Source organism: Microtus ochrogaster, chromosome 16, assembly GCF_000317375.1.
Source record: "Microtus ochrogaster isolate Prairie Vole_2 chromosome 16, MicOch1.0, whole genome shotgun sequence".
Taxonomy (NCBI): Eukaryota; Metazoa; Chordata; class Mammalia; order Rodentia; family Cricetidae; genus Microtus; species Microtus ochrogaster.
In genome coordinates, this window is record NC_022018.1 from 35,899,937 (window position 1) to 35,910,882 (window position 10,946).

The following is a 10,946-nucleotide window of genomic DNA, read 5'->3' on the forward strand; positions in this document are numbered from 1 at the left end:
GCTAGCTCTTTCTCCTTCCCCTTCCTGCATATTCCCTTTCATCCTTACTCTCTAGTATAGGTCTCCCCCTTTTCTATCACCCTCTTTGTAGTCCAAGTCTCCTGTTACCCCCTTTCTCCTCCCCTCCTCACGTGGTTTCCTTCTGTTTCCCTGCCTTCCTTGGCTACTTCAAGTCACATCTGAGTTACCTCACTCAGTGTAATGTTTTCTAGTTCCATCCATTTACCTATAAATGGCATGACTTTATTTCTTTTAGAGCGGAATGGTATTCCATGGTGTGCATGAACCACATTTTCATCATTGTCCATTAGTTGAAGGGGATTTGGGTTGTTTCTGTCTCCTAGCCATTGTGAACGGAGTGGCTGTGAACACGGACGAGCAAGTGTCATGGGGTAGGATGTCAAGTCCTTTGGGCTTATGACTAAGAAAGAGTGTTGTAGCTGGGTCACATGGCAGACTGACCTTTAGCTTTTTGAGAATTTTCCACACTGATATCCATATTCGCTGCACCAGTTTATAGTCAACAGTGAACAAGGGTCCCCTCTCCCTGAATCCTCCACAGTCCTTGTCGCTATTTGCTTGGTCTTCACCAACCTAACTGGGGGAAATGGACTCTCAGAGGAGTTTAATTTTCACTTCTCTGATTGCTAAGGATGCTGAACATTTTATGATATATTTCTTAACCATTTTTATTGCTTCTTTAGAAGATTTTCTGTTCAGATTCAGAGGGCATTTTAAAATTGGACCTTATGTTTTCATGACTTTATTTTTTGAGTTCTTTCTATATTCTGGATATTAAGCCTCTCTCAGATACACAGCTGGCAAAAAATCTCTCTTCTGCTCTGTGGGCTTCCACTTCACTCAGTTGACTGTTTCTGTTTCTTTTGTTGTGTAGAAGACTTTTAGTTTTATGAAGTCTCATTTGTCAATTGCTGGCTTTAATTTCTGCGCAAATGGAATCCTGTACAGAAAGTTATGACCTACATGCATCTTGTAGAACACTGCTTGTGTTTTCTTCAGCAGTTCTACTGTTTCAGGTTTCACACTAAAAGGACCACCTACATTTCTTTAAACTGAGTTTTTATGTTTACAAAGATTCAGCTCTGTATTTTCACAATGTTGGAATTTATAGAACTAACAATAAATTCACAAGGTATATTGACTTTGAAGGTATCATTGTTCCCAAGTAGTCTCTTGATAACCCGACAAGGCAAATACAGGAGCACAGATTCTTTTATTCTAATCTTACCTGTGAATATTAACTTTCAGATTGTGCATTACACTACACACAATATATATGCATATATGTAGTTTACAGATTGACCACATAGGATTGAAGAAGCCCAAGGGGAGCTCAAGGAATTGTGAAGATGTCTGAGAGGCAGACAGGGCAGCTAACGGGATCCTAAAGAGTTTCTATGGTAATAAGGTAACTCCTGCTGGAGGTCTGCTCCTACCAAGTCAAAGTTTGCACTTAGTCAATGGCAGAGGCTGGAGAGGCCACATGCAAGACTCAGCCCAGAAGACAGTTATATGGCCGGTTGAGACAGACAAGTGGACAAAGGTACCAATGGCACTTCGAGTGGAACAGCCACAGCAGCAGGGACAGCCCATCCAAAAGCCGCAGGACTGCTGGGAGTTCTCTGCTGCACACAGGGTGGTAAGATAAGGTCTTCTGACCACTGAAGCACCAGGTCTCCTCTTCATGCGGTTCTGGTGAGAGAGCTGCACCCGTCCCCAGCCTTGTGAGTCCAGTGTGTTGTCATGCCTGTTTCCCCTGGTTTGATCTTAACACCAGCGTGTGGTTGTAGCTCCCATTTACTTTGATGGCTTTTTGAAAAAAATAGTGGGCCCCTTTTTGCTTTGAGGAATAAGTTGTTAATCTGTCGGTGCTTTCTGGTTGATGCCAGACAGATGGTGTTTACTTGCCCATCAAGGTGTGAACTCTTCTGAATTTTTTTTCTCAAAATGGAGTCAGTGCTGCTTGCAAAACAGAACCTGCTGCAGTCTAAAAAGCCATTGCTTTGCAGTGTGGAGTAACTCAAAGCAGAGCACATTCTGATCTCAATATCTTTACTTTTCACTGGATTTGAACTGCGAGCACTTCATTGAGGAATTGCATTTCCATTCACAGACGTCATGAGTCTGATGTCTTCTTGCAATGCGTTGCCTAGGTTTGGTATTGGAGTCATTCTGGCCTCACGATGCACTGGGGAAAGTATTTTCTTTTTTGAAAAGAATTGAGTTCATTTTTGTTTTCAAATATTTGTGCTATTCCTTTTTTTTTTTTTGGCAGTCTGTTTTTATTTTCAAATAAGTGCAGGGCGAGCCACGTGTAAACTGGGAGGAACTGCTAATCGGCTTTCATTTTACAACTCCGAAGTTAATCAGTACCATCTGTGATCTATGACAAGGGCGCCAAATTTTTAGTTAGCCGCAGCAAAGACAAGGGAGTTCCCTAATTCATCCTTAAAAGTTTCTCAAGCTTCCCCCTCTCACCCTCTTCTAAGTCGGAGTCAGTTCATGTGGCCTTACCCCAGCCTCCCTCTATCTTCAACACAGGACCATCTGAGCGTGGATCTGGGAAGTGACAGCCAGGGAGTGACTCCTCGCTTAGAAGAAGCCATCAGAATCCCTAGAGGGAGAGGGTTGGACGGAGGGTCTGGGGCGGGGCGGGGAGAGGGAGGAGTGCAAAACAGAGCCTAGGGGTTGGAACCTGTGGAGCAGCAACGCCCCCTAGGCTATAAATATTGAGGTGCTTCGCTGCTGATCGCCAGGCAGCTGCGAGGGACTGGGTGATGCTGTGTGGCCGGAGTGGACACACGGCCGTGAGTCCTGCTCCACGGGTGGCTCGGGTGACGGAGGCGGGTACCAGCGCAGCGGCTTTTCCAGCTCTGGTGCTCTCCCGGGTGCGGTGAGTCCTAGCCGAGGCGTCCCGCCAGCGTGGTGATCAGGGGCGGGAGGGGCCGGTTCCTTGTCACCGCGTTTGAACCGGGAGTACTGGGCGAGGAGGACCCTGAGGATCCTGGAGAGCAAGCACTTTCCAGGCCAGCGGGCAGACTGGAGCTAGCCGCCTTTTTCCAGATCAGGTGGGAGGAAACTGCGCTCACTTGCAGCGTGCTCCAAAGAGTCGTAGTGTTTTGACCAAACTCTTTCGAGTACAGGCTAAACAGCCACAGAAATGGGAGGCAAGCAAACCAACTTTCCTCCGTGCTTTTAAATAACTGTTGTGTTTTAACTGTGACCTGAATTTAACCCTGGCCTGTGTGACTGCGAAGCCAGCCATTAAAAGTTGCGCTACTTTGAGTTTAAGAGTGTCCCCCACTTTGTTTGCCAGTGACCCCCTATCAGCGGGTCATTGTCGTCAGACACAGCCCATAGGTGGGCCAAACCCCATCACCGCTGGTGTTGCCAGCGGCTCTTTGATTTCTCACTCTGGGGAGGGGAGAAGCAGGTTGCTGTACCTTAGCAGGCCCACTTGGCCTGTAGTGCCTGCGGGATTCCAGTGGTTCAGTACCGAACCTAGAGCATGGCCCTCCACTTCTCTACCCCGTTCCCAGTTCCTTTAGCCCAGGGCGTCTGCGACCCCAAACTGTGGCGGTCTCCAGAAAACTCAAGCCGTCCTGTCTGTTCCCTCCTTCTCTTTGGTTAAGTATAGAGTAATTGGCTACCTGGGTCCCCGTGTTTTCTAATGTCTTCACTAAGCATAAAACCCCACTACCGATTCCCAGGAGACTTTTTTCGCAGGAAAGTTTAGGTCACGTTTGGAGGTTGACTGCATTAATTTCCTGTGTCATTCCAGGAAAAGAGGCTGCGTCAAGCATCCTTATCCCCTTCTGTTCTCTTCAGTCAGTAATTGTCTTCTTCAGGGTACTTCACTACCAAAGTGATTTTTTGGGGGGATAGTTACTACCGTGGGGTTCCGGGGCCTCGTATTTATTGCCCTTAGCAAAAGCATTAACCCTCCTTAAAATGTTCTATTTAAAAAAAAAAACAACAACAACAACAAGAGGCTTATTTTAGAGTTTTATCTTCTTGGTTCAACCACAAACAAACACTACCTATTTTGTTTGCCTTCTAACGGCCCTACTTGGACAATCAGTTCACTGGTGTGACCTAGAATAATTTTCTTGCTAATGCCCTCCTTGTCCTCCCACCAAATTAGCTGCGTGGTATTAAGAGTGTTTTTATTTGTTTAACACGTCTGAGTCTCAGGTCACTGCCCAGAAGGTCTCCTCCAGTTACTAAAAACCCTCGATTCTTTCTGCTTCTTGGTGATTGCTGACAAAAGTCTAAAATGTTTACCCTGTTAGCCTGGATTTAGAGTCTCCAAAACTGTCTTTCCTTTTGTCTCCTCAGGACAAACATTAAGTTTCCTAATAGCTCCATAGGTCCATCCCCAAATCATAGGTGACAATTCCTGTAATATATAATAGATAATGCTGAGGTTTAGGGAGTGGCCTCAAGTTGCAAGGTCTTAATATTTACTGGGTTTTCAGATTCCTCCTTCTCTTCCTGGATTTCTTGAGTTTTGTTTGTTCCTTTTTTTTTTATTGTTGATGTTGGTTTATTTTCCCCTTGATAAGGCCTTGGCTTCTAGTTCTGCTATTCCTTGGTGTTAGTTAAGCCGACCTCAGTGCCCACCACCTCAGGAGAGTGGGTTTCCTCCCAGGGGAAGACCTGTCATTCCGAGGTTTACAAAATGTCCGACCATCACAGTGTCTGAGGCAGGCGTACTGAGCACCAGTGTGTCTTCTGTCTTAACTTGGGTCAGTGTGAGGACACACCTATGAACCATTCTGCTTCCTCTCCCATCTAGTTTGGAGGAAGAACGTTCCCTGATACCTTAGAGCTTATTTTTGCTGCCTTTGGCTGCTACTCCTTATGACTGTGGATATTGTGTTACTAATTAACAGTGGCAACGAATTTTGCTTATTCCAAGGAACCAAAAGTTTAATCTTATACTCACTCCAAACCCCAGTGAAGTACTTAGCTGCGAAGGACTTTGAAGCACAGTTCGAATGATGGCCGTCAGCCTCTCTCGTGATGCCCTTCCCAAGCAGATAGCTGAGAGCTGCGGTATTTTGCTTTCAAATCTGTTATAGGGACAGAGATGGAGTTCCTGTTCCATTTGTATGCTTTAATTGCCCAGAACAGACTCCTGTCCCTTAGCCTTTTGTTGATCACTGTGCCTGGTCCTTCCTTTCCCTGAATATTAGGTTCTAGCAATCAGTTTTTAAATGATTTTATGGCTACAGTTACTTTTAACCAGTTTTACTCAGTGGCAGAAGGTAATGCATAAATGATTTGGCGAGCGACTGTTATTAGGCTATTAAAAGCTCTAAAATATAGTGTTTGCCTCTCAGAAAAGAAATGTAAAGGGGTATAAATTTGCCAGAAGTTTCGCGAGAGTTATTACTTTAACACCAGATGGGAATACAAAGCAAAATATGTATTTAGGATATTCATAGAAATGACAACTCGGTATTGCTGTTTTGTACAGTTGTATTACCAGGAAATATTTGCTGATCTTTAATTCTTTTCATAGCAGATATTCAGAAAAGTTCCTTTGCATATGAAAACTAAAATTATGATTCAAATTTCTTTAATGGAAAAGAGTTGGTTGTGTGGTTTGAATGTTGTGTGATTGCTTTGTTCTACTTCACTCTTACAGGTCCGTTTAGAAGCGCTTGCTTTAGGTTTTGTTTTTGCGCTTCCTCTAAAGGTCTTAAGTGGAGACAAGAATCTAGAATCTGCTAGCTATGGTTACAACTCCCATACCCAAGAGTCTTTTCAAGAGTTTCATGTTTAATTACATTTACGGCATTGAAAATTTTGGGAAACAGGTGAACAGGGAGTCCACACTGCTTCTAGTGGCAGCCTTCTGGACGAGTTATGAATTTTAAGTCATATGACTAACGATCCTTAGGTTTAGAGCAACTGGTTTCTTACTCACTTTGTTTACACAGAAGACACCTTGATCTTCACCGAGTGATAAAAGTCTTGGCTCAGGCCAGTGACTTTAACTCTTTGTCTTAACTTCAGAGGAAAAATATTGGAAACACATGCATGTTGCTACGTACTTGCCTATAAAGAGACACTCCACTTGCTAAATCACTCTCTGAGTGGCTTAGATATTTGCCCATTTTATACGAACCAAAGATCATACACTGCTTTGGAAAATGAAGGATTGTCTGTGAAATCTGAATCAGCCGTAGTAGGCTCTTGCAAAGGCAGCTGTATGGAGCAGGGTGACATTCAGCCTTTGAGGACATGTCAAAGCATGAAAACGGTCTTTACCCTGCAGAGTTAGTTTCAGGGATGTTGAGAAAGAGAAGACATTTAAAAGCCACTCCTCCTGTCCTGGTGTTCAGATGAGATGGGTGTCTGGCATGGCTCACTGTTCAGTTCCCGCAATTCTCCAACAAAGACAGCTCCTTCCTTTCCTCCCTAGGAGTCGCTTAATACTATGGATCGTGTGTGTGCACCCTCACAGCCCCTTATTAAGTGATTCCTTGTGTCTGGGGGAAAGCGTGACAGCAGAGCTACCTTTCCAACCCATCTAGTGTTCCATCCTGTCATCCACGATAAAAAGACTTAACATTGGTCTCGTCGGGAATAGACACTAATATCGTTTTCAATCTAAAGAACTACTGGCAAGGAAAGAGTGAAAAGGATGGAAAAAAAAACGGAATCAAAGATGATGAAAGGCAGCCTCAAATCAGTGGTTTTGAATGTGTTGAGGCCAGTCAAGCTCTGTCCCCAGTTCAAACTCACCACATTTCAAACCCAAAACAAGCATCCAGTCACCCCAGATGCCGTCCAGTCTCCCCAGGTGCCATCCAGTCTCCCCAGGTGCCGTCCAGTCTCCCCAGGTGCCGTCCAGTCTCCCCAGATATCATCCAGTCACCCCAGGTGCCATCCAGTCACCCCAGGTGCCATCCAGTCCCCCAGGTGCCATCCAGTCACCCCAGGTGCCGTCCAGTCACCCCAGGCACCATCCAGTCTCCCCAGGTGCTGTAGTCCATAGAGCAGTTTCTTGAGAATCATCTGAGAATTTATGAAAATGTAAAATCTCACACTCCTTGAATAAGAATCTGCATTCTCAAAAGACTTCTGAGTGGTTCAAGCACATTAAAGACAGAAAAGCCTTGATATTCATGCCTTCCTTAAAATGATTATCTTGGGTGTTATTTTCTTGGCCTTTGTAGAAGATAATGTTTTAAAACTGAGTGGTGGTAGCACACGCCTTTAGTCCCAGCATTCAGGAAGAGAGGCAGGGGATTTCTGGGTTCCAGGTCAGCCTGGTCTGCAGAACAAGTTCCAGAACAGCCAGCACTACGCAAAGAAACCCCTTCCCTTCAACAGAAAATATATTTTTAATAAAGCTAAAATTTATTCATCATATAACACATGGCGCATAGTGTTCATTCTGTAAATATCCTTCATTTAACCTTCAGAAAACTATGACATAGTCTCTATGTATCTTCATGTTATCTGCCAGAATACTAAGAAATAATGGAGATAGATTAAAAAAATACACAAATGTGGTAACATTTTAGATTTACTTAAATCTTAAAAGCCATGTACTTTGCCACATTGTCTGTTGCACACTGGGCAACTTTCTTTTTGATGAAAGCTAATGGCGTAAGAATTTATTTAAAGCTGTAATTTGAAATCAAGAGAAATGGGTCTTGATTTCAAAAAATATACAAATGTGGTAACATTTTAGATTTACTTAAATCTTAAAAGCCATGTACTTTGCCACATTGTCTGTTGCACACTGGGCAACTTTCTTTTTGATGAAAGCTAATGGCGTAAGAATTTATTTAAAGCTGTAATTTGAAATCAAGACCCATTTCTCTCCAGGAGAAGAACACTAAGAACAATTGTTTTGTTTCTAGTATTTGACTTAAGAGGCACTGAGAAGAAATCTAGAAATTTCTGCTATCGAGTGAGAACTGAAAATGTGGCAGTCTGTCACCCGATGTGCATGTGGCGGGAGGAACCGGGGTAACACACACACCGCGATCAAGCTTTTTAAAAATGGAACTGGATACAGTACAGTCTGGAGTTATAACTGCTGGGGAAACTGAGGCAGGAGGTCCCATTGAATCAGGAGTTCAAGAACAGTCTGGAAAGTATACAAAGATGGTCCTTAAAAGGTGTAAAATAAAAAGGGTAGTAGGGCTTTTTAAAATAAACTTTTGGGGAACTGGGAGTGTAACTTGGGTTTCTTCCCCAGGATCGTGTGAGCTGAGCATAGTGGTTCATGCCAGCCTAGATCACATATTACCTTTTAATACAGGCTCTTATTTACCTACCGTATGGTTTAAAAACTCTGTAGTAGAGTCTAGCTGTAAAGTGGTCAGGCTCCACGTAAGTGGCAAATTCTTTGAAGTCAGTGACTCTCCGAATGCCTTAGTTCCTGTAGGGTTCCTCCCTATGTAAGCAGACTTCTGACAGTTGTTAGATAGACCCAGCCAAATGCTTCTTGTTTTGCCAGAAGATCATTGAAGTTGGCTAAAAGACCGAGCGTGAGCCTAGGTTCCCTGGGATCGTGTCTAAGAATCATGGCCTGCCACCAGGATAGTTGGCACGGTTTTCTCAATGATGAATTTTACCCGCTGCTTGGAACTAGGACGTTAGCATCCAGGCAGATTTACCAGTACAGAATTTAACATTTATGGGAAAGACCGGGGGCAAAGCTCAACTCAGAGACACCAGCATGCCATGCAGTGAGCATGGGAGAGCTAGTGCAGCACATAGGGGATGTGCACACAGCAGGCAGAGTTCCTCAGTGCCAACAAGCGAGACAGTATCAATGGCCATCCTCACGGGCTTTGCCAGGCCCCGCCTGTAAGTGCAGACAACTTCTATTAGGTTTCTTTCTTCTCCCAAGCAGATTAAAACATTCTGTAGCACTTCCTCCAACAAATGCCATATGCTTACAATTTTATCATCAGAACTTCCTCTACTCTTTGACCCACATTTTTCTTGGTATTTAATTCAATTACATTTCTTCATGATTCTAAATATGTGTAATTCTTCTTGAATAAGAATGCTCCGTTAAGCCGGGTTTCATGACTCTCTTTCCATTCAGAGGATGTCACTTTAGATAAAACACATTGTACCATGAATAAAACACACTGCACCATGATGTTTCCCAGCCATTCGCTGCCCATAGTTCATTGTTGTTACTTTAGCTGTAATAGGAGAGGGCTGGAGTGTTTTCTACATGTTGATAGTTCTTAAATACTTTTTGAAGTTTGACCTGCTGAGAGAAGAGGTTTGGACCAAGCAGTCACAATATAATTGAGAAGTATAGAATCATCATGTATGTATCTTATATTTTAATAACACGTAATGAGAATATATTCATTAGCAACATATAAAACATAAATCACAAATACCATTCTGTGCACATTACGGCTTTGTTGATGCTTATCAAAATACTATTAAGGCTGGAATTAGGTTCTTGATGGTCTAATGAAAGTATTTTATTTTTTTATCACTGATTTGTGAGTAAAATATTTTTTTTTTACTTTTATTAATGTCATACAATTTGTATAGCAAAATAACCACAACAAAAAGATCAATAAAAATATACAACAGATCTGAGAAGCCCTAAAGAGCTAGTCATTCAAGATTTATTCTTCTTATCATTTTTTTGTATGCTTTCCAAATTTTCTTAGTGAGTCTCTAACATTTCCACTTCGTGTTTGCCCTGAACCTTCTGGTATTTTCCCTCTAACCCACTCTGGTGGGTTAGAAACTTGTCTCAGCCAGCCACAGCTAACACTCTAAAGAGGGGCACTGTAAAATTGATGATTTCCTTTTTTTTTCCCAAAAATGTAGTCTTACCGAAAACTCATGACTTTTATATCATATTATTATTTTAAGTGGAGAATCTTCTTATGAAAATGTCTTTGACAATGGTAATAATGCCCCAAATCCTTCTGTTCTGATCTCTATTTCTGTTTTGATACTATATTTCTGTTTTGATACTATACTTCTGTGCACAGGCTTTCTGTGTCACCTGTTTACTGTCCCTTTAAGTAACTGAACAGGTTAAAACAACCTTCGTAGACTCTCCCAAATCCGTAATAGAAACTATTGATGAATTTAGCTACCTAAAAATAAATAAATAATTAAACAAACAAATGGCTAGATAATAGGCAGCATGATAAGCAAATTCAAGAGATAATTCTGCAAACCCTTGGAAGCTGCTTGCCACACATGACATGTAAAATATTAGCTTCTATAACTAACATTCACCTTTTCATATGAGAAACTATGCATGGCCTAATTGAAAAAGGAAGCAAAGGTAATGGCCATGTAAAACAGGAGCAGAAAAACTCCTGAAGAACATTAGAAGTTGAGAAACTCAAGTTCATCCACAGGCACTGAAATGCCAAGTCAAAGGACACATAAAGAAGATTTTTGCAAAAACCTAGATTTTGGGCATCAGATTTTTTTATCACAAACTTTATAAATAGAATTTTATCACTATCCATAAAAATGTTAAAGAACAGTTTAGTTCAATAATTCTGTTTTGGATCTGTGCTACCGATAATGTTCGGTAAGTATAAAATGTCTGTGTATGAATATGAGCCTTGAAACGTTTTACAGCAGCCAAATGGAAAGCTGGGAAAAAAAAGAGATTTAAGGCCTTAAGAACAGGCCAGCTAAGTAAATTATCAATGAATGAATCTGCTTTTTGTGTGCCGACAAAGAATGTTCTGTGTAGCCATAAGGCTAAACAAAACCAACAGATTAATGTCAGCAACGAGCAGAGAAGTAAAACCTTAGCTAAGAGAACATGAATGCACACAGATGTGTACATGTGTGTATACTTGGATGTACACACAGATGTGTACATGTGTATATACTTGGATGTACACACAGATGTGTACATGTGTATATACTTGGATGTACACACAGAT

General features: G+C 42.2%; 1 protein-coding gene across 1 annotated transcript in view; it reads left to right on the plus strand.

The window, feature by feature from the left end:
- Nucleotides 1-2,795: 2,795 nt before the first annotated feature.
- The window catches only part of LOC101991184 (type-1A angiotensin II receptor), a 48,299-nt gene continuing 40,148 nt past the window's right edge, over nucleotides 2,796-10,946 (plus strand). Inside the window, exon 1 of the mRNA XM_005354999.3 lies at nucleotides 2,796-2,914. The gene's annotated coding sequence lies outside the window, so the exon portion shown is untranslated. The remainder of the gene's footprint in view (nucleotides 2,915-10,946) is intronic.